General features: G+C 39.8%; 1 protein-coding gene across 1 annotated transcript in view; it reads right to left on the bottom strand.

Annotated features, from left to right (window-relative positions):
• Positions 1-10315, bottom strand: part of pparab (peroxisome proliferator-activated receptor alpha b) — a 36233-nt gene extending 25918 nt beyond the window's left edge. The window contains exon 1 of the mRNA XM_028585828.1: positions 10065-10315. The gene's annotated coding sequence lies outside the window, so the exon portion shown is untranslated. The remainder of the gene's footprint in view (positions 1-10064) is intronic.
• Between the last annotated feature and the right edge of the window lie 11709 nt (positions 10316-22024).

Below are 22024 nucleotides of genomic sequence, written 5' to 3'. Positions count from 1 at the left end.
TGTTTGTACCTGCTGTTCCTATGCATTCTGCTGTGTTTGAGGAATTTCAGCCAGTTTCTCTGACATTGCTTTCTGAGATAGTGCAACAGGATAAGTAAGGAGGTTTTTAATGACACCAAGAAAAAGTTTTTATACAGTTACAAGCCTTTTTGCAAATGAACTCTGTGCTTGAAAAATTTCAGTCTGGTTTCAGATCACGTCACAGCACTGAGTCTGCACTGCTTAGAGTGCACAATGATATTGCCCTGTCTGTAGATGCCCGGAATCCTACTATTTTAGTGCTATTGGACCTCACAGCGGCGTTTGATACGGTGGACCATGCAGTCCTCCTCTCTCGCCTTGATCAGTGCGTAGGCATTCGAGGCTCGGCACTTCAGTGGTTTAGCTCCTATTTGGCGAAAAGAAGCTTATCTGTCATGATTGGTGACTGCTCCTCGTCAACCACTCCTCTCTCTTGTGAGGTACCCCAGGGTTCAATTCTTGGCCCCATCCTGTTTTCTTTATATATGTTGCCGTTGGGGACTATTATAGGAAAGCACAACCTGTCTTTTCACTGTTATGCAGATGATTTGCAAATTTATTTGCCTATGAAACCGAATGACAGTGTCACACTACACTCCCTGCTTAATTGTATTAATGATATTAAGTTGTGGCTGTCACAAAACGTTCTTAATTTGAACGAAGATAAAACGGAGTGCATCATCTTCAGTACTTCAGCCACGACAAACGGTCCATCTTTGAGTTTGGGAGCACTGGCTTCATACTTTAAGCCAGCTGTCAGAAATTTGGGGGTTACTTTTGAATGCAACATGAAATTCGACAAACAAATCAGCAATGTTGTTAGAATGAGCTTTTTCCAGCTCCGTCTCCTAGCTAAAGTTAAGCCATTCCTTAACAGGCATGATCTAGAAAAGGCGATCCATGCTTTTATTAGTTCAAGGTTGGATTACTGTAATGCTCTCTATGTTGGTTTGAATCAAACCTCCATCTCACGCCTTCAACTTGTGCAAAATGCTGCTGCTCGGTTTTTAACAAATACATCTAGAAGTGTACACATCACTCCCGTTCTTTACACCCTACATTGGCTCCCTGTTTTAGAATAGATTTTAAGATTTTATTGTTTGTTTTTAAGGCCCTCAATGGCCTGGCCCCGGAGTACTTGTCTGAGATTTTAACCCTGCGTGAGCACAGTCGGTCCTTGCGGTCTTCTAACCAACTGGTTTTAGAAGTGCCAAGGTCAAGGTACAAACGATGGGGTGATCAGGCTTTTGCGGTTGCTGCCCCGAGACTCTGGAATAAGTTAACCCCTGATATTCGCACAACTACAGATGTTGCTCTTTTCAGGTCTAAACTCAAAACCTACCTGTTTAGAATGGCTTTTAATACTCAGTAGTGGTGTGACAATTTCCTCTTCCTGTATGTAACCTTTTTATGATTCTACTGTTTTCTACGTTTCATTCTTCTTATTGCAAGATATCGTGAGCTTAGAATTATAAGGTTCTATCTCCGTTTAGGGTAGTTCTGAGATATTGAGCATCAAAGTTTTTACATCCCAGCTGGCGAAACTGTTATGTAGTATGATCTACTATTAATAACTAACAAAATATTGTTTTTACAAAAATAACACAGCACAGGCATTAATAAACACAGAATGGATCAGATTATGTCAAAAACTCAATTTCGACCAAAAGTGGAGATAGAACCTTATAATTCTAAGCTCACGATATGTTGTTCTATTCTTAGTTCCTGATGTGAAGAACTTTGGATACCTGCTGGTTGTTGTAAAGCGCTATACAAATACATTTTGATTGATTTGATTGATTTGATTGATTGATTGATAAGTCACATTTTTTCCCAACTGAGACTTGTGTGTTTCTCACATATTCTATTTCTAAATGGACAATACTTGTGATTTGAATGAAAACTTACTCAAGATGACCTCTCTTTGGCTGTCAGCATATTAAACACCCACTGTTGCATCGAGTTGAGAAATAAAACACTAAGTTGCATAAGCCCCAGTGGACTCTGAGCTCTGCATTGACAGCGTGTTCAGTGTCAAAAATAATAATAAAATGTTCACACACGCTCACAAGACAGAGCCCTTACAATCTGACCATGAAAAACTGCAGAAGGTGCTATGTGACAGTGGCTCAAGTTACCTCAAAAGGTCTACGCTGACCTGAGCCATCACACTGGCTGTTTATAGATCATGACGTGATGGAAAGTGTGCCTGCATGTGCGTGTGTTGTGGACTCAAAACAAGCACATGAATTGAAAATGTGTGGTGATATTCTCAGAGTGAACAAAAACTTTGCAAAGTGAAAAAAACGTGGTTGTCAGTTTGGGTGAAACAGGTGGCAACATAGAAAACGCTTCAATAATCTGAATTTAGACACATGGACGGCCTGTTGTCGTGACCTCGAATAAACTCTAAAGGTTTCGTGGTAACTTGATTTATCCTAAATATTTTTGGCTCCGGTTTATTTCGAGCAAGTTCAAAGTTTCTAAATACTTGCATTTCTTTGGATATTTTCTAAAGTATGTTTAATTTGACCAGCTGCCATTATCTCGAAATGTTTTGTTTCTCATACACTTACCATGGATGAGGCATTTCTGGCTGTTTACTTGGCAGATACATTAAGCATTTTTTACCATAAGTAATAGATAAATATTAGTTTCCAATAACCTGTCAAACACAATAAGGTTGCATGCTGAAGCATTGAGCATTGCATTTATGGAGCATTTGTGTTAAAAAGCATATTATTTACAGTAAATCTAAATGCATGGGACATTTTTGTCAGGGAACGATATGAGCAAGTGGTCGTGACATCCTGGTTGTTAATAAGAATATATGTTTTCTGCTTTGGATTGAGTCTGATGTGTAAACAACAGTGAGGTCATATGTTGAAATGACACTGCTACTGTTTAACCTTGACCAGCAGTATAGCCACAGCTTAACTGGCTACCCCAGTGTGTAAGATGTATTTACAGCTGAACGAATGGCAGGCTCGACCCTCACTGTTCCCAGCTGCTAACATCACCAATCGCTAACAACACTGTCCTTAAGCAAACCCTCCATTTGGTGCCAAACGCTGGCTTCTGGCTGCCCCTTAGCGCTTATTTCCAAACCAGTCACAAGGATCAAGAAAGCCACTATTACAAAACCTCCCTGCGGGGCATCCAAACTGTACATTTCAGACGGGGGGAAACTGCTGCAATCTGTTCCAGCTGCTTTTATCACATGACAGATGTCAGGCAGGGGTAACAAGACAGCAAGCGGCACTTGCATATATTAAACTGGGCCAACAACACCATAAAGTGCTTGTACAGGTCACCTTAACTTTCCCCTTTTTTATGATCTATGCCATTGTTGCTCTGGGTATATTGTGTTAAATTCTACTGATTTTTCTCCCATTGCATACTCCTGTAGTGACATACAGCAACTGTACTGGATGGCAGAACTGTACAATATTGTACACAAATATAAAAAGATTGCAGTATTTAGCATTTTCCATTGATGCAATACATGTGGATATGGCTTTGTATCCATAACTTATATGCACGTGTTTGTAAACTATTTTAGAGTGGAAAAAATTCTAGTTCTCAGAAGTTTCTAGGCTTGGATACAGAGACCTAGCCTCGTGAGACCGTCCTGATCTCGCGAGCTCCAGTTTTCCACTTGCAGATCAGTCTGGCATCTTGAGGCAGAGAAAATTTGGAGCCGTTAGCCAAACGACCGGGCCAATCAGCGTTGGTTTTGAGGTGGGTTAGGTGGTGATAGACCGATGGTTTATCCAATCAGCTAACCAGTATTATCAGCCAGCGGTAGCCCTAATTCTGTTAGCCGCTCGCTAATGCTTTTTTTCTCTTGGATCCTTCTTTTGGAATATGGTCCGGGAACCTGAAATGGTGCCTTTTATTCCTAAATTCTCGTTACACAAACGGCAAATATCCTTTACCAACATGTTGCTTGCATGCTGAGCTTACGAGCTATGCTTTGCCTGCAGCAGCAGGGGCGGGCTTGTGGTTGTATTTTCATACGCTTCGTGGATCTGATTGGTTGATTTGGCCCGTCTATCACCAACATAGGTGATAGACAGATGGTTCATCCAATCAAATAACCAGTATTCCGCCCCTTCCCAAAAGTTCTCCAACGGAAAGTTCCCAGATGGATATGCCGAGCAAATGCGAAGCAATCCATCTGGCGGAGTCAGGTTAACAGAGACCAGCAAGTTTGAATATTATGTGTGCTCTACATATCAGTACAGACTCATACTGTGTTTAGGAAGGTGCACATTCCCATCCAGAAAAAAAAAAAAAAAAGTACACATGATCATCAGTACAATGTACAAATCATGGCAAGTGCCAAAGAGAAGGGAATGTTCAAGAGAGTCTGTACTGTTCTACCAGTTGCTCTGGACAGCAGACACAGCTCTCAGTCTTTAGCCCTGTGGACTTGGACTGACCACCTTGAGAGCAATGCTGCCAAGAAATATATAACATTTTACATGCTGTGGCTTGATTTAGGAGGACAGTTCATGTGCTACAACATTACAGGGGGTATTTACATTTTCACCATGATGCTAAATGATGTGCAGGAATCACTCTGGGAGAAATCATGTATATAGTTAGGGGCTGAAATGATGAGTCAAAGTATCTCCACTTTAATAAGGCATGAGTCTTCAACCTTCTCCCATGCTACCTTCATCTTTGCCCCAAACAATCATGCTAAAGGCGTGCTTAAGAACTTTCCAACACATGTTTTACGAGAGTTTCTGCATTACTGGAAAACAATGGGGAGGGCCAGAGTACAGAAATCACAGAACTTGAGATGAGAACAACATGACGCTGGAAGCATTTCTCTCTACTCAGACAGCTGTGTGTATTATATTACATTTTCCAGCATGACACAGGAGTCCTGAGTTCCCCCTTTTTGCTGCCAAACCAGCCTACATGTTTGTGGGGAGGCATGCAGCACACAGGCCTGGTGACAGAACAACACTAGTTTGCTACTGTAACGGGATCACAGAGTATGACAAAAACCCAAAGGGTTCTTTTAGCTTCCTTCATTCAGCAAGCGAGCAAAAGCTGCAATCAGCAAATCAGTGTTGGTGTTCCAAGGGCCTATTCATTAATTTCATATATACACACACTCTGTCATCACCTTATAACACCTCATTACACCCATGTAAGCTATACAGCTGACACACAGTAGTATGGTTACGCTGCTTCTCTTAGCAATCTTTAAAACAAAACCAAAATCAATCAAAACTTCTTGTCATGTTAATAAGCACTGCCAATTGCCATGCTAGTGTCGAAGACCTCTGTTACACCAAAACAAACAGAACTGACATCAGATAAATACAGAAGAGGCCTCGAGTAAAACCGATGATGGCGTTGTCTGAGCTTATGAGTGGAGCTGTAAGAGAGTGGGCTTCGCCAGTAATAGATTTAGAGTGGATAAGTAGTAGATAAGACCAGGAATAAGTCACTGATGAGGATTTCTACCGGCCGTGGCTCACGAGGATGAGGCTCAGACCCCATTGCCTCACCTACAGAGATGGGAAGTAACGAAGTACAAATACTTTGTTACTGTAGATTTTTCAGATATTTTTACTATTTATTTTTGTGCCGACTTTTTACTTTTACTCCATTTTTAACACGATCGGTAGTTTCTACTCCTTACATTTTACAAATAATTTCAGTGGAGTTACCGTCATCAATACCGAATTCAATTTGATTCAATCTAATTGGATGGGAATAGGTTATAATATGCTGCAAATTGTGCCAACCGAAACACCACAAACTGCTGGCTTTTAAGAATTGAAAGAACCATCAAATTGGAAAAAACACATAGCATGCATCTTTTTGTTGTTATCAAAAGCTATTTGTTGTTTGTTTCTGTAACTTTATTAAGTTTACGTTCATGGTCAGTTACATTTTTTATCCTGCTAGCAATGATGATGCCTTGGTTCGCTAGCATTTAGTGAATAACCCAAGTAACGTTAAGGTTAGCGAGCGTTCAGTTTATTTGAAAATAAATTTGATACAATATCAGCATGTATAGCTTTATATTAAAAACAAATTCAGTAACTTGATTTAGTGTAACAGTGCTGTAGTAACGTTAATGTTACTCAAGGCCGTTCTTGTTTTCGAGACCACTTAGGTTACTTGATCTTGTCTCAAATCGACTTTATTTTGGCCTATTGTTAACGTTAATGTCTCAAACCTCCCAGACGTAAGTTAGAGGACTCATGTTGGAATTCTCACAGAATCACAATTGAATTCATATCTTGCTACTCAGTCAAAGTCTTATTAACCTGGAGTCCCAGTCTTTGTCACAATAATCATATATGCGATGTTTTAGGCCTATTGGCAGACATCCATTTAAAATGTATGCAATGGCATATAAAGAGCCTTTTTTCCACGTCCACTGAAATTTCTCAGCTTGCACTCTAGTAACATTTGTGTGGTCCAGGTAGCTTTGCATAAAAAAATAGTTGTCATTCGCAAGGCTACTTTTACATTTATACTTTATACTAAATTTCCAAGCCTGTACTTTGTTACTTTCAATTCAAATCAGTACTACTTTTATCAGAGCATTTTTTTTTTAACACAAGTATCTGTACTTCCACTTGAGTACGGGAAGAGACTGTAAACCTTCCAACAATGGGTCGGTCTTAGACAAATAGGATGTTGAAGAGATTGGGAGCGACAATGAGGATTAAAGAAAGACATTTATTTAAGAGACCCGTCAAATCCTCCTGTCTATTCCCCACGTGGTTCAACATATACATTCCACTTCCATACAGCATCCCTCCCAGGTCAATCTCCTGTCCAGAGCTGCTTACTGTAAGTCTGGCTGGAGGGCCTCAATCCTATTCAACCCAGGATGACTTTACCTTAATGAAGGCTCAAAGGGGAATAGACTTGGCTCAAATGAAGGTCAAACATGGGCGATAGAGGACACAAGTTGCAAAACAAACAGACCATAGGAGTGTCTAAAAACAGCCGCAAAGACTGAAAATAGCACTGTGTAAAAAAGTTTTGTGGGTTTGTTACCACAGGTACCAAAAGAGAGGGTGAAATGTGATTCAAGAGGTCAGGTTTAAATAACACATCCATGTCTGAAGGCTTATCAGAAGCCACAACACTGGTCAGCTGAGGGATTTTACAACTCTGGAAAGTCATTACAGTGGTATTAATTTTATCCTCCATCTCCATGACTGTGAAGTAAACAGTAGAAATAAACTGTTGCCATTACAATGTAATCTACGAGTATGTATTTGCAAGTTGAGCCGAGTTTAATTCTTTTGCAGGAGCCATCCAAGGACCCCCGTTGTGACAGTTCTGTGGCCTCGATGACGTGAATGAAGAGGTTACGTTTTGTGAATGCTATTGTCGCTCTGAATGCAGCCTCAAGGCGGCATACAAAATGTTTCTCTGATCCTCAAGCAGCGTCTGAAACACCTCCCTCCATGCCTCTCGGCATCTGGATTTTCTTGCGTTCGAATGAGTGCAACCCTTTCTTGAGGAGATACTGCAAATAAGTGCACCCTTTCATTCTCATTTGAATGATTATTGCATCTTGGCTTGCAGTGCTATGTGTGGGTAGGCTTTTCAGACCGCTCTTGTGTAGCCATCTGGAACGGTTATAAACACGGTTGCCTTTAAATGACATTCGGTACAACCACTTGGTAAAACCTGTCGACTCCTTCGGGTTTCTCTGACCGTTGATCATTTCCAGTGAGTGTCTACAAGAGGTGGAAGAGGCTACTGGAGTTACATGTCCTCAAAATCATTTTTTATGCACACAAAACAAAGCTGTATGTCAAAGATAGTGACTTTGCTTACACGTGTTCTATAAACTATGCCCAATGCAAACATGTTTTCCACTGCTCTTTGGCCAGCAGTGATGCAGGGACTTGAAAATAGGTCAGTGGAACTAGGGTTTTGTTGCTAAACACGCTTACAATACATCTTTTCATAACAGAGACAAATGATGAACTCTTGAGACTGTGCACTTGAGAACAGAACCTGAAAGTCCTGTTTGAGGAGCAGCGAGGAAAAATATCTGTGCCTTTCACTCTGTTCTTGTTTCTGCATCTTAAACTGTCACTCCACGCTGCGAATGCAACCAGGCAAAAGCTGATTACAGGTCTCAGGTTCCTGGAGACAAAACTGTCTGAGTGCAGCAGCACAGTTGGACAGAAACTAAACTGAAAAAAACTTAAGGCTGACTCAAAGAAACACTTTTTTTGAGCATGGGCAGAGTTCAGACAATTTATTGCTAAAGACATTTTTCATGCATTGTGCATACGAGATAAGACTATCTTAAATGCATTGTTTCCCTCCGACTAATAGTGAAGTTTGAAGATGAATTACAAGGACTAAAAGATTCACCACACCTTTAGAAAAGAGCAAAAGAAAAACATGGCTACTTGCAAGTGCAATAAAAGTTCTGCAGACAGAGAGATAATTTCTCCTGTTCTCAATTAACTTTACTCCCTCAATACAAATAAAAAAAACTGTCACTTTGAGGCTGCGTCAAACGTTACATGATTATTGATGGATTTCTAACCACACTCAACAGAATGATAAGGTGGTTCTGAGTGAAGACCTTTGATCTGAAGGTAAATGCCACATCAATGTGGAGGCTTTAAGGGTTAGCAGAGGGGGTACACAAAGGACTGAGATGAGAACTGGACTGCAGTTGGGGGGGTGGGGAGGTATACATTCTTATATTGCTTAAGGGAACGGGACAGGTAGAGCAGGATTTGGCTTAAATTTCCCTTGAGATGAGCGCTGCCAGGCGGTCAATTTTCTTAGACTTTCTTTAGACTACGTTATCAGTTGAGCTGCAGAATGTCACACAGTATTCACACAATCTCTCAAATAAGGTGATCTAAATATGACAATGTGTTTTTGCCTGGGTAGAGTTTTGAACTTCAATCAGGAATGATCATGCAGTAATCGACTACAGTTTCATGTTTGAGAGGCACTAATTAATGGATAATATGTAACTGAGCTCTTCTGATGCTGTGACTTCTGTTAGTTATGAATGATCACACACAAGGGGAGTAGGAGTCATTGAGACGGAGAAAGAGAGAGAGAGATGCTTCAGGGGTATTTCAGCAATTACTTCAGAGCACCCACAGCTACATATTAACCGCTGCTTTGCACATTCGTCCTTTTAACACTTCACAGTAAAGCGTTCCTTCTGCAAAAGCAGTGATCAACAACCATAAGCAATCAAAAAGATTTATGATTTCCAGACAATACTTAAAACCTGTCCTGGACGCCTGGTCCAGCTGGGGGCCTTTGTTGCATAACAATCCCTGTCCTCTCCCCTCACTAGAAGTTCCCTAGCAAAAATCCCAAAATCCATCTCTAATATGAAGCTCCTTTACACACTTTGGAAACAATATTCACTCTCAAGAAACCATATGCAGGTGTTATGCAGGTGCTTCTAGCAATTAAAGCACCATGTCTCCAGTGCTTCAGACTTGCAGCATTACAGCAGAAACAGCATTTGAATAGAGTCTTAACGTTTACTGTGAATTTAACACACAGATTTGACCTCTGACATTGTCACTGCCCCGGTGCATTAAACTGACCAAAGGCCTCCATAACAAACAATTATAATAAGTAATACAGAGCCTCTTTAAAACCGCTATTAGAGTAATTGGGCGCACCAACAAGCCAACAAATAGCCTTTGTGTTGAGTGAATGGCTTACTAATGAATATAGATGTTGCATATTGATTAACAAGCGCCACTTAATCTGCGCAGGCGTGCAAACTGAAATCAGATTAGCCTGCCTCCACACAATAACAATGGTCCTATAATCCTGGAAGAATTTATTAATGTGCCCCAGTTGCCTGTAAACATTCGTGTGCAGGTGTTGGACTGCAAACTGGACAAATTCTAAAAGTGGAGAACATGCATGCGCCGTTTCTGGGCTGCAGTCATCTGTGAATTAAACAAAATTGCCTTAAAGATAGCCTCTCAGCTGCTGCAGGAGGGTGCATTTATTGGATAAATAGGCCAAATGAAGACATCTACCTTACAACAGACAGCCCAATCCGAAGCCGCCATATCCTTGGAAATCTCCCTGGGTTGAGAAGCGGTCGGCGTGGGATCGAGAGAGGAGCGAGGAGGGAAGAAATAGTCCCCCAACCCCAACCACGTCCTTGTTTGTTTCCCAGCAGCGCTGCCGCTGTCAAAAATCCCCCACCATGTCCATACAAAGCAGAGCCGTGGAGCTCACACCCGCAGGAAGTGACCTCATGACTGACAGCTGGAGGAAAGAAGGCGCACACCCCCCGACACACCTATAGTCTCAGCGAATGGAGAGAGCGCAGCCGTTTCCTTTGAGACGGACGCCCCCTAACCATGGTGACAGCAAGAAAAAAAAAGCCCCTTCCTCTAAACGTGCTCTACACAGTATACACGCTTTCCTGCAGTACAATGCTAACACAACAAATAGAGAGGCGCCGACTGCAAAAATAGAAGGTCAGAATATAGGACTGTGGTAGTCAGATGCAATGGTGTTGTATGAATATTTGCATACCAATGACACTGTCCTCAAATGACCAGCATATGAATTGTTTTCCTCTCTCTTGCTCTCAATTCAACGCAGTCTTATTCAGTTCAATGACGTTTTATTGGCATACAGCTCTGTTCAAACATGTTTCTAAAGCATAACCATAAAAAAGTAAATAATACAGTGATATACATAAAAAAGTCATTACTGATAATACTTCAAAAGGAATAGCCTGCTGCGAAACACTCACAATAAGAGAGAGAAAGAAGACACTTCTGGAAAAATACAGTATAAAAACACAATTTAAAGAAAATCCTAATTGTGTTGCTTCATGACTGACATGAAAATGGACTCCTACTCTCATACACATGTGCAGGAGGATACACATATGGACAAACAGCTGCACAAAGACAACAAAGCTAAACAAAGATCTATATCATTTTTAAGGACAGGCAAGTGGGTACAATGTTGGAGATGGGAGTAGCAGTACGAACACTATAAAAAATAGCCCATTACAAAAGTCCTACATTTGGAATTTTACTTTAGCAAAAGTACATTAGCACAGTATTAACGGGAAAATGTACATAACATATCAAAACTACTGTAACTGCAGAATGCCTCTGTCAGTGTTACTATATTATATTACTGCAGGTCTGACTGAAAATTTCGGGAAAGTAATATACTGTAGTTTGGTTTTGGTTATATTTTGTCTGGACATTTACCTCTATCTCATCACAAACCTGTTTTGACTGATAAACAAATTACCTCCATACATTTAAGACACATTTGCTTTAATAATAATTTGACAATTTATAAATGTAGTACTTTACTGCTTCGCTCTCATGAGAAATACAGTATCTATGACTATGTGGCTGGAAGCAGGATGTCTCTTACTTCACTGAGAAGCCCATTCTCAGTGTATGCGCAATGGAGGCTTCAAGTTTCTACATCACACTTCTGTCAGTTTCATTTTGGACCAAGATTGGCCTCCAAACTGGTGGTGATGATGACACAGAGTCATCTTAAACTGAGATTTAAAGTGAGCCCAGAGAAACTTTTCCCCTCTGCTGATGAATGAGAAAAAGCCTTCTACAGTAGTGTCAAACACGGCACATAAATCATCCTGTACGGTGAAGCACAAACATCTAAGTGAAGTAACAAGCAAAACACATGTTAAATGCAGGGGGATATTTTTGCTTATATACAGTACAGGCCAAAAGTTTGGACACACCTTCTCATTCAATGTGTTTCTTTATTTTCATGACTATTTACATTGTAGATTCTCACTGAAGGCATCAAGACTATGAATGAACACATATGGAATTATGTACTTAACAAAAAAGTGTGAAATAACTCAAAATATGTCAAAGTAGCCACCCTTTGCTTCTTTTGATAACTCTGTAAACCCTTGGTGTTCTCTCAATGAGCTTCATGAGGTAGTCACCTGAAATGGTTTTCATTTCACAGGTGTGTTTTGTCAGGGTTAATTATTGTATTTTTTTTCCCTTATTAATAAAAAAAGCAAAGGATGGCTACTTTAAAGAATCTAAAATATAAGACATGTTTTCAGTTATTTCACACTTTTTTGTTTAGTACATAATTCCATATGTGTTCATTCATAGTTTTGATGCCTTCAGTGAGAATCTACAATGTAAATAGTCATGAAAATAAAAAGGAAACGCATTGAATGAGAAAGTGTGTCCAAACTTTTGGCCTGTACTGTACATGCCTCGTCATGTGAAAACTTGAGAACTGAAGGAGTCTGACAAGATTTTTGTTGATCACACAATTCTCTCACATCTGAGCAAAAGCACAACGTCTTTAAATTCCCAGATGCCTTGGCAGCATGGTGTAGTTTATGGGATGTTGACAATGGTCCTGCTAATTGTGTATAAAAACCCCTATGCACTTTTCAGGAGAATCAAATGGCCGCTGGGGGAAACATTGTGTCGCTCACTGACAGCAGGCCAATTTGTGAGTGTTTCCAATCAAACTGTTGAAATAAACGGCCCATTAATGAAACAGCTCTGTTTTCTCCGCTCACGCCAGATGCTGAGTGTGCAACCCCGTTTGCAGATTGCATCTCTCTGCTCTCTTCTTTCCTCATCCAGCTCCCCATCACAGTCTGTCCACGTCTCTGGCAAAGCAATGTGGGCGTCACTCGACAGCTTGGCCCAAGGCCTGGAAGCGGATACTGGCTGTTCTGTATGAGTTCTAGGACCACAGTGGACCCCCTCACGACCTCTAGGCACACTCCGCACTAACATTGCATAGTGGTAGAAGAAGTAGCTAGATCCTTTTCTTGAGAAGAAAAAGGAACACCTAAAAAAAATATTCATTTGAAATTGTACCATTGCCTGATGCCTTATCGCGTGAGCAGCACTTTAATGTTACAATTGGTTGAGGTGAAGTTGATTTAAATAATTTACTGTTGGATCTATAAAACTATAGGCAACATATAGGCAGCATATTTTGTAAGTGTGTCATCTGTTTTGTATCTAAAATCTTAACTGGCAAAGTAAGTAGAGCTTTTCCAAAAATATGAAGGGGAGTAAAATGTTTCCTTCTGAACTGTGAATTAGGACAAAAACTAATCAAATACACACATAAAGCTTGTCGAATTTTAGTTTGTTAAAATTGTACTTAAGTACAGTACTTACTTTCATTCTTTCCAAACAGACAGATACTGCTTGAAGACGACTCTTCAGATGTGTTGGTACTGCATAGAGAGAATTTCTGCAGAATGGTGACATCAATAGAGATTCTGTAGGATCCAACTGGAGACCCTGCGTTCGAGGCCCACATGTGAAAGCAAAGTAAAGATTTCCCTCCTCTATAAGTTGTGCATCACCTTAACTCAAAGTGTGCTTTGCAAAGTAACATCTTGGTGATTGTAATTACTGCAGTACTATGTATTATAAACATCAGTACTGATGCATCTAAAATCCAGTTCACTGTGCCTCTTTATGGTGTGCACTTTAATCTGTAACAATTTCTCCATGTGGAGAATAACATGAAGAAACATTAGACCAAAACAATACAATCGTGGAGGTACTCAGATCAGTTACATGAATTAAAGTAGTAATACCATACTACAATACTACAGAAAATACTAGTATTTAGGCAGAAATACTTAAACTGTGAGTCTTATATATACTATTATTAGTTGTTAATACTGGTGGATTAATGTGTAAGTAGCATTTCAGTGTTGTAGTTGGTCCAAGTGTTGATAGTTTTAACTACTTTTTGTATACACAAGAGATCATTTTTGACCTTAGAACTAGTAGTTTAGACAAAACAATCTCATGTAAAGTAACTTACTAGCTTTCTATGGAGCTTTCAACCATATGCCACGGTTTTCATCAGTGGATTGTGTTGTCATTAAGATGGATCTGTTGACATACGAGCGGATTTCAGCATTCGGCATTCTTCAGATAGCACTTTTAGGATTTCTTAGTTGGGATTGGTTTGTCAAAACTAATATACTGTTGGGTAATACAATCTATAACAATGGATCATATTTTATAGGCTGGTCGTATGTTTTGTATCTAAAATGTTGATTTGCAGAGTGACTAGTAACATAATGTAGTGGATTAGAAGTAAATCGGGGAGGTCATTAGATTACAGTTGGTAAGTAAAAGTATAGTTGTAAAAGGATGAATACCTCAAAACTGCACTTAAATATTTGAGTAAATGTACTTTTATATACATACAATTCTTTTGTATAATTCATATATTCAACCACTCATAGGCGTAATTTACAATACAATAATCAAAACTCTCAGAGTTTTTGTTGCCTTATTCAAGTATTTTTTGGACAATTTTGATGTTTTTGTCGCTTTTAAAAAAATCTTTCATACATGTCCCGGGACCTCCCTAGATAGTTGAAGATCTCAACCCCCTACCCCAATGTTGAACCCAAAGTTACGCCCTTGCAAACACTGCAGTAGAGCTATAGTGTGCCTGCTAACAGAGCATCAGGGAGAAACAGTCTACATTACATATATGGAATATAGAATATTTTAATGCAAAATCTGGTCGAAACAGATAAATCTCAAACGCACACCCACACAGATGTCAACTGCAGTGCACTGAGTTCCTCCACAGCCACTGGTGATTTCTCCATGTGAGGAGGACATGGAGAAACATTAGACTCCAAAGCTACGGCTCGTTGCAACAAGACTCAAGAGAGCAGGCAGAAACAGAGTCCGCAGTAATGGGCTACGGTCAAGACATTCTGTCTGGACAACAGCTGGTTTCCCAATTAAGGGGAGAATCAGAATGCTTTCCACATCTAATGACAACTGCCCCATTTGCTTACAACATGTCCGTCCCTGAACTGAACTTGGCTGCAATAAAGGAGCAAAAAACTTGATGAAGTAATTTATGGTTATGAAATGGAAGAATTATAGCTTAAGACTTACTGCTTCACTGTCCGGCTTGCCAAGATGGATTTGCCTGTTTCTGAAGCCTCAAACGAAATCAAACCATAAAATGTGAATTTTTGGTTGTAATGAAATAAACAAATATGCAAATATGATTATGCTAGTGTTTGTAGTACTTGTGTGCGTTATCCTCTGGTAATAGCATGAACTAGTGTTAATATTGTATGACATTCAACCTTACAATTTAACAAAAACGGGTCAAATCAGACTTGACCTTGACATTTTATTTTCAATCAAAGTAGTCCTTCTAGTTTTCAGTCACATAAAAAGGCTGTAGCCTTTTATAGAAAAAGTATGAGGCATTTAGGGGACTATCATGTACTTTGTTTGACAAGGGTTAATATGATGACCCATGAAGTACAGTAAGTGGGTCAATGTTGAGGTTTAATCAGCAGACAGGCTTCTGTTGCCACCTGCTGCCCAGAAATGTGTGGCATGTTAGGTCCAATCTATTTCATTTAGGCTATACAACAAAATCACAAATTTGCCCCAAATGGCTTTATAACACCCTCTAGCTGTAGACTCTTGTTTCTTTCAACAGGAAAAAAAGTAGATGATTAGTCAATTACTAAATTTTTTGATGACAGAAAATTAATCAGCAACTTTTTCAGGAAAGTCACCGGATGCCACAGTCTTCTGAACATAGCCAGACTGAGAAATATAAAGAGAGTTGTGTGGAGCTGAAGGTCTTAATTAGCTTTGTAGCAACTCATTTGACAATGGCTTGAATGTAACGGGGCGTTCATTAATATCAAAAAGTTACACACTTAAAGCTTTAATTGATAATGAAAATAATCGTTGGCTGCAGCCCTAGGAGTAGGCAGAAATAACAATAGCACAATTACAATGTAGAGAAAGATAATGACAACACTACTGTAGGTAAATAATGTGCAAAGATGCTGTATATGAATACAGCATGAATAAGAATGTTGAATTAGCATCCACTAGGTGGCACTTTTGCCACATGTATAAGTGAGTGAGGTCCGGTAACGGCTGTTGGTTATTAACTATATTTAAATGGTTTGTTTCTACGTGCAGAAAATCTAAATATGAATTTGGACAAAATATTGCAACAGAGACACATGATTTAATATACATGCCCTACATTTCAGACTAAATGTTAGCTACATTTTATAATCTTCATGGCACAGATTAATGTGCCTGAATCTAGCTTTTCTTCATTTCAGCCAATGCACTCTGCTCAGTGGCTCACAAAAAGCCTTCAATCCTATCCACTTACATTCAATCAATAACACTATTCCATTTATACAGCCATGACATCATAGAAAAGCAGTGCTATGAGTGTTATTGTTGTCAAATTCCTGGAAACTTTGGATAAAACAACAACATATTATTGAATTCTGACTCATATGTTTTAGACTGAGTCTCAAAAGTTTTTCATTAGTGCCTTTTTGCATGGGAAAAGAATATCCAAAGGTGGATGTCAAAGCTTTTTGCAATGTTTCCGATGAAGCTGTGAGGCGGGAGGAGATGAAGGATGGAGCATGGCCTTTAGAGATGCAACCCCAGAGACAGGATGCACACAGAGCCATTGTCTCACCAGGCTTAGTATTCAGCTCACTTTGCTCTATCACCAGGGCCAAAGCTCAAATCAATTCAATATGGTAGCTGGCAGGGGACAGCTATGCAGTGGGTGCAGTCCACATAGAAATACATCCAACACTGGTCTAGACACAGGATACAGTACAGTGGTGGATTTTGTTTTCCCACGCTGCAATGTTACTCCTCTGTGCTGTGCTACTCCTGTGATGTATATGTCACATAATCCTTCTCAGTGTCACAGACATTTGGTGAATGTGTTACTAGCTTAGCACGTTTGGTATGACTAATATGTGTGAAACCACGACATGCAAAGTAAGTGCAAACCCAGGATGAACAAGTGTGTACAGTGGACATATTCATAGTAAAATGCTTATTAATACTTTAATAGTAGTAGTGAAACAAATAGTTTACTGTGACACAAAGTTAATCACTGGTTATTTGATTGTAAAGTGAAGATACGAGAGCGAGGGCTCTCACTGTGAATGACAACCCCCAAGTCTGACCTTGATATGAGATACAGGGCTGCAGTCTCAGACAGTGAGGCATGTCTGATGCCCAAGTTGGCCTGATACCGGCTGGCACTCACATCTATCTATCTCTCTTTGAGTGTGTGTGTGTGTGTGTGTGTGTGTGTATTTATGTGAGCTGTTGGCCAGAGAGAGTGTCAGAATACTGTAACCATCATCTGTTGCCATATGAATCATGCTGTAGCCCAGGAGGTGAGATTCTGCCATGGCTCTTCTTTCCATCTGCTCTGCTCTGGGCTGCTGGCTGATTCCAGGAAAGGATGAACTTTATCAAGTCAGGGTATTTCAGAGACATTTCCAAAAAAATGTCAACCATTCAACAGACAACGATAAAAACGTTTGGTTACGTTTGATACAGGCTAGTAGAATCGATAAACTAGTAGCACCAACTGAAGATTTACTAAAATTTGGTAGTTGATGACTGGTTTGTGGCTTTCACCAGAAAAGAGCAAGCACTCCTTCAATCTATACTGTATGTAAACTTCATCACAGAAACGACAATGCTTTAGAAACCAATGGGCACCAATGCAGTCGTTTCACTGCAGATAGCCTGAAAGTCTGAAACATTTAAATTGAAACAAAGAACAGAAATAAAAGCCAAAGACAAAATGTATTAATTACCTTATTCTTTATTCATTTGAAACACACAGTTTGAATAAACAAATCAAAGACAAATCCCATAGTGAACAGACTTTACCCGCTGATCCTCTCTGCTGCTATGATTTGCCGTCGTGCCTATGTTCCAGGTAAGAAGTTAACAGGGAGCAGGTTTGTTGATTTTGGGAGTTTTTCTGATGCCGTGAATAAGATGCCCCCTGTCGTCTGTATGGTGACGTATTGCTGCCCTTCAGGGAAGGCAGTAGGTTGTATAGTTATCTCCTGATTGGGCAAAATCACTACCCTGAAACCACACAACCTACTACCTCATCCCGTTCGAACATCAGAAAGGTCGTACAGGTTGGCAAGTTTGGGTGTAACTTGTACTGGAGAGCATTAAGGTGGAGTGACATATAAACACTGTACATTTTCTTATAAAACATCCTCATACATTTTTTACATTTTGAAGATAAACACACTTGATATCTAAAAGTCAACTAACAATGACAGACGATGACTAAGTTGAGTTTTAAATTCTAAAACACTAACATTACATGCAGTCAGAACAGTTTGAGGATAGCCAGAGAGCTTTGACAAAATCCTAAAATCCTGCGATGATCATAACAGACAATTAAAAAAGACAGAAAGAAGAGCTAAGAAAAGAGGATGACAACCAGATGAGAGCAGGTTTGTGTGGAAATTAACACAATATACAGTGAAGAAGACATTATTTTTGCCGTTTTTTTTATTGATCATAAAGTCTTAAAGTACAACCATGAAAATCATGAGAAAACGACATACAGCAACTAGAATCCTAAATGACCTAGCACTATCAAATGCTGTAAATGAGTTATGTTCTTAGCAGTCAGTGAGTAAACATGCACATTGCAGTGTTGATCCAGATCCAAAAGCTCCAACAACGGCATCTGATGACATTACAGCCACTTCAGGAAAGACAGTAAGTTGTATAGTTATCTGACAGGAAGGGTATGACCCTAAAACTATACAACCTACTACCTCACCCCAAAGGACAGTCTTTAATAACTAAATCATTTCAGGTCCCCGTTCATGCAGGTAATCCGCTTTGACACACTTCGATGAATGCAAAAACAGCGGTTATGACTCACTGAAACACAAATACACATGCCACTCTCCTCTGGGACACCTCACCAGTGTGACCGGAGTCTGTGTGTTCAGAACACAATGTGAAGACTGGGTCACTCGGGTTCATAGCTCAAGCTCAGTGGGAATTCAAATGAACCAACAAGGTGGATATGTCCCAAACAAATTGTAAGGACTAGATATTTCCATATTCAAATGTGACCAGCAAATAACTTAAAGGGTACTGTGAAATACAAAATAAGGATTTTACGGGAAATTGTTAAACCTCAAAACTATTAAAATGTTCCTTTCATTAAATATTGTCCATTTTAAAATAAGCAGACCACATTTTTGTGAATGAAAAATCCCTCTTTGGTTGAACTACATGTGACGTGAGGTTGCAAGTAGATACAATACATTGTAATATAAGTAAATAATTGTATAACAATCGTATCCCTTCTTTCTCAGTACTGTTTGTGTGCTTCAGAAAGGAGCGTGTTAACAAAAGTGACCAGTGCTGACAGTGGGCAAGCTTAAGCTGGCGCATATCCCACATGTGCAGAGCAGAGGGCCGCAGATGCTGCCGCTGTTAATGTTTCTCACCTGCTCTGTAACACGCAGCGAAGGGGGGGGGGGGTGAAACCTCCATCACGGTTTCAGCAGCATGTCAGGTAGCCTTCGTCTGAAAATCCCAGAGAGGGAAGATCTGTTACTTCTGCAACAAAGAACATGGAGAAATACTTCAACACAATGACTTTTAGATTTGCTTTCTGTGAGATCAATCGCAAACACTCCAGTGGCTGACAGTCTTTACAAGACTGTTTTTGATTCTCGGGTGAAAACACATCGTCTGAGTTTGCTTGCAATTTGTATATGTGGTTATGTGTGTTTACAATATGCTTGTATGGAATTTGGTATAGCTCATACTTCTGTGAGAAAAACCACACCATCCTGCATGTTTAACACACAATCTGCTGAAACAAAGTCAAATCAGGATAATATTTATCAGCACGTACCTCTACAGTAACATTATTCGGTCTGTGAAGGCACAAATGTACAGCACAGCATAATACAGAATGGCATGTCTTGGGCTGAGAGGCCCCATTGTGTCTGCTCAGTGGTGAGTCTGAGGCTCTTTGCATTATTCAACACTGCTGTACTTACACCATAGCATTGGATGAGTGGATTGTAAGTATGCGCAAGCACACACCCTTAAAGATTAACAGACACACACACGAGGAGCACACAGACACTTTGCGGACAGAAGGAAAGATACAGGATGGCAACCTACAGTATGCACACACATACATGTAAACATACAGTAATGACAGACAGAAATGAACAAAAAAGGAACAGGGACTTAATTTACTTATAATATATTTAATATAAAGCTAACTGATTTATTTTAATATAGTTAAGCTAAATGTTCAATGAGAAACCAAAATAAAATGTACTGTTTACATTGTGAAATTGAAAAAGGTCGGCAGCATTAGATTACCGTTTTGCAGAAAACCCAAGTAGCACATAGAGAACCTTTCCCATCATAACCAAGCAATGTTTAGGCTTTACTCTCTTTTAAGTGTTTAAACAGTCACTACAAAACTGTCTGCTCAGCCTAAAGCATATCGCCATTCCTATCACAGTCTATTCTCATTGTGCAGTCCTGCAAAACGCTCAGCGGTGTGGGGTCCAGACTTCATAAGGTAAGGTCAAGGCACACTGTCCTCTCAGTCTGCTGACTGGACATACTTCGATCTAATATAGTAGATGGTTCTGGGGCCCTGACCAACAGAGTGCATGTCCAGGAAAGCTATTGCTTTCAAGTGATGCCAGTTGCTATCATAGAGTGACAGGGACTCATACAAACACGCACACAGAAGGACATAGTTTCGAACACAGGCACATATGCACACACATTCACAAACAAACACGGAAAAATACCCTTTAGAAGGAAAAGGCAAAACATGATATTTATTCACCTCGTCACATTTTCACACAGCGTACACAGCAAAGGCACACACTGCTTAAAAATCCACTTTAATTCAATCACACTTCAGTCTAAGTGCTACAGTGCCTTTCAATCAATACTGAAGCTGAGATTCACTGCAGTGATAGCAAGATGGAGTGCTGTAACCTTGTAAACTGATCTTCGGGGTTCTGGTGGTTTGTGGTCAGTCAGTGCGGCAAGTAATTCGGAAAAAGAAGCTGGACATTTACACATTATGCAGCCCCAATTTTCATTATTTTCTATCAGTTTCTACTCATCCACATAGCTATAATTAAAAACATTATGATCCAGTAATTTGTTTAGTGTGTATGTGGTCCCACTAGTCCAGGTCCTAGATTCTTGACCTGTGTTTTAGGGTGTGGAGTTTTATGCATTTAACATTTTCTTAATTTAATCTTTATTTGACCATAGATCAGAATGTGTCTTTTGTGAGAGTGTCCTGGTCAAAATGGCACCACAGTTTACATTTCGCAAATAATGTCATCATGCAAATCCACTGACGTTCTAGGCAAGTGTAGGACCCGTACATAATGCTTCGTATCAAACCTCAATACCTTTTAGGTAGACATAAATGTGCCTGTAGCAGTATTGCAGAAAGTTGGCATCAAAATGCTTACTTAGAGTATTGTTCACTTCCTATCATCAAACATTGTAGTTATATCATAACTAGCCACATTTAGATTATTTTCTTATAGCCTATTTTATTAGACTATTTTATTAGGGGTATGTTGAGCCACTTTGTGTGTTCTGTAGAAACAAGTCTTATATTCTTTAAGGTTCTCTAAGGTACTGGTAACATAACCCAGGTTTTAAATTGGCACTAATACGGAAATAATTCAAATGATATCCAGTGTAGAAAGTCTGCTCACTGTAGCTTGCCCCAGATTTTTTTTAAATGGCAGCCCGCAAAACTACGAAATGCACCATTGCCGATGAAAGGATCTAGCGAGTGTCAAGTTGAAGACAGGAAGTCACGGCAGTTTTATGCACCGTTGCTATGGCGATCAGCTAAGAATCCCTCCTACACTGAGAGGATACTATCTGCGTTGGGAAACGAAATAGAGAAAAGCACCTGTTCCAAAAGTGAGTTGAGTTGAGCCGAACCATGCGGTGAGATGAGACATCACACGCTTGTGCGCATATATTTTTCTCTTATGTCTGTATACATCTATATGTGTGCGCTGGTACAAGTGAAGTGGTGTCTGGGCAGAGACAGGAGGAATCCAGATAGACACGGT

This window comes from Perca flavescens, chromosome 8, assembly GCF_004354835.1.
Source record: "Perca flavescens isolate YP-PL-M2 chromosome 8, PFLA_1.0, whole genome shotgun sequence".
Taxonomy (NCBI): Eukaryota; Metazoa; Chordata; class Actinopteri; order Perciformes; family Percidae; genus Perca; species Perca flavescens.
The sequence above is the reverse complement of the archived record's forward strand: the minus strand, read 5'-3'. Positions and strand labels throughout refer to the sequence as shown.